Source organism: Corvus brachyrhynchos, unplaced genomic scaffold (assembly GCF_000691975.1).
Source record: "Corvus brachyrhynchos isolate BGI_N302 unplaced genomic scaffold, ASM69197v1 scaffold4, whole genome shotgun sequence".
NCBI lineage: Eukaryota > Metazoa > Chordata > Aves > Passeriformes > Corvidae > Corvus > Corvus brachyrhynchos.
The window spans coordinates 6,171,533-6,174,649 of record NW_008237878.1 but is presented as its reverse complement, the minus strand read 5'-3'; positions in this window follow the sequence as shown (position 1 = coordinate 6,174,649).

Genomic DNA, 3,117 nt, shown 5'->3' with positions numbered 1-3,117 from the left:
GACCTTCTCCACTCCAGTTCTATTTTTCAGGATAGTTTGGTTTCAGTTGGTCATTTTGTGATAAATATAAAGACTATGTGAAGCTTCTTAAATAGGGAAACAAGTAATTTTCTCATCCTTTTGTTTCAATTTCAGCATCCTGCCCTGAGGGAAGGGTGGAAGTGTTTAATATCCCACAGGTATAAATCAGGGTAACATCTTTAAAATCACTGCATTTAAACAATGTAAGAGCCAGTTCTGATGAGATGAGAATCGGATGTAAGAGCTCCCCAATGAATGTTTCTCAGGCATGCCTCAGGCAACTTTGAGGCTCCAGCTCCCTGAAGATGTGTGCTAAAGGCACGTGAATATGCATAATTATTCTCTGAGCCCTGCCTAAACTACTGTCAAGCCTGAAATCCCAGAACATTTGTTTCTTCTGTCATTGAGGGATTGAGGGACTTGCTTCGGCCAGAGGCACCAGTCCTTCTCTCCCTTGTGGTGATCTGCATGTTTGCTTGTTGTGAGATGCAGCTTCACACTTGGTCTTTAAGGGAACCTTTGTATAGAAAGGCCCCAGATGTGCAGCCTGATGCTGAGCCTGTAAATCTATCACTGTATGTATAGAGACCTCTAGCGTGTTCCTCCCTGGTGTGTGTGCCTGAAGTCAAGGTGCAAGAGTCTGTTGTTGCAGTTTGTGTAGCGCTTTGCATACAAACTGAATCACAGATCACCTTGATGTAGGACCACTCTGATACCAGTTTATTAGGGATTCAAGAAAGGTGATAACCTTTGGTTTCCTATCCAGATTCCAATTTTCAGTGGTTTTAGCCTGCCTCCATATCTTGCCCGGTGTTACGTAGGAGACAGTGATCATCAGCTCCTTTTGTATCTTGGTAGGGTTGCAGAGATGCTCAGAGTTCCTTCTCCTGCCCCAGCAGTTGGTAGTGGGGGACAGTCCATGTGTATGGACAGCCACATGAAGCCCTCTCTGACCATCCCTCACTGATGGCTCCTGCTGAGTTTGATGGGTCTGTGCAGTGAAACTGCACATCCATTGCCCGTGTTGAAGGCACTTTGGGGCTCACAGGATTAAATGCAAATTGTTGTTATGGTGAGTGAATTAAAGCATGGAGTTACAGTTTGAGTTTTTATAGCACTTAGCATAACGGGGCCTGGCATGCCTGTGGCCTTTATGCAGCTGCATTGTGTAAATGTTTCCAAGTCCAATAATCCTCATCAAATATGTTTTTAATGCCCAGTGGCTGTTACAAAGATAGTGCCACCAATCAGATGTGAATCATTTCACCCACAAATCACTTCCTTGGTGCACTTCCCTGCTAAGAGCTGCTTTGCTGCCCTGTTTTCTCTCCACTATCCTAATTCAGAGAAACAGCAAGGCACTGATAAAGCAATGCTTCCAGCTGGGCTCAGCACCTCCTGATCTCCTGTAAAGCCTTCAAACTTTAAAGAAACCAAGGGGGCTATGTGGGCTCAATAACGACCTAGCAAATTCTCCTGATTTGCTCTTCTGGCCTCTCATGCCCTGGAGGTTTTCCAGAGACTCTCTTCTCTGTCTGGAGCATCCAGGTAATCTGAGAGGCTCTTTAAGAGTGGCTGTCATGAGGCTGAGGACACTTTTCTGCTATCTCTGACAGGGTGCACTTGGCTGTATGATCCCAGTTTAGCTTCAGAAATCTACTGGTTGATAGAATTTCACTTTAGTCTGGTGATACTTTTTATCCTTTTACAGTTTGTTTTTTCTCTGTATCATTTTTTTGCACTAGGCTGATCTTGTCAAGTTGATTGCACTGTTGTCCCTCTCCTGCCAGCCCTGCAGAGACAGGTCATCTCTGGGCACCTGCGGGCTGGGAAGCGCTGTAGAGAGGCTGTTGGTAGCCCACTTACTCTGTTCAGTGCTTGCATTTCCAGCTCTGCGCAGGGAGGATGTAAAGAGGAAGAAAACCTTCGTCTTAGCATTTGTAACAGGAAGCTTTTCTATCACCCTAATGTAGTAAAACTTCTTTTTAATAAAAACTGTCAAAGCTGGACGTTCTCAGAGCAGTGTGCCAGGCGACAGAGCAGATGCAGGAGACAAAGCAATTCCTGGAAAACTCTTTGCCACCTACTCGGACATCCCCATAGTTCCATCTGCCAAATGTTTGGTCGCACTGACACCTGGTGGCGGTTGGGAGTTGGAAACGGAAAATTTAAAAAAAAAGTACAACTTTTCCCCTCTCTTAGCTTTGGATATTTGTTTCCTGTGACTTGCCTAGGATAACGTGCTTTATTCACGAGGGGCTGCAGGACTCGATTGTGAGCAGAGGGGCTTGTACCGGGCGTGTCAAGGATATTTTGTGTGAGGACGTCCCTGTCTGCAAAGTAGTGAGATGGGACATTCCCTGGAGTCACCGGTATAGAGGCCCTGGGTAGCAACACAGGGTCTCAGCTCCATCTTCCTGTTTTGTCTGCCACTTGTTCCCTCTGCTCCTTGGGACCACAGCTAGAACGCAGAGACTCTGCCTTGAAATGGAGGTGGTTCTTCAGCAAGAGCATCAGGTGCTGTTGTGAGGAGTGCAGTGCCTCGGGGAACACCAGCAATGGCATCGTCTGGATGCACGGCCAAGATCAGAGTGGCTCTCCATCTCTGTGGGATGGTGGCCAGATGTGGTCTGGGATGGCCAAGCTGCAGATTGCTCTGAGGTGTCGCCCAGGTATCTGGAACTGTGCCTGTAACGTAGAGTCTAACATGTCCTAGGACTCTGCATCCGGCACGCCACCTTGGGGTATGTAGGGTGGAAAGAAACAATGAGGAGTGACCTGGTAATTGTGCTGTGGAGGATGTAATGCATCTTGAAAATATGGTTCAAGGTACACTTGAAGGATCCCTCTGGCAGAGGATGTGGAGTGAAATGAAGGTACATTATCCTAAGGACTATTGCAGCATGACTTTAGAGCATTGCAGCAGGGTCCCACTGCAGCTACTGCCGCCAGCAGCTCGTCTGTTCCCGTCCGACTTCGCAGCCATGCAGGAGCACATCTCTCCTTCACAAAGGGCTTGGGACAGCTCAAACAGACACAACAAGCACCTGTCAGCCTCATGCGCTCATCTAAGCTGACAGCCAGGCTTTGAGCGAT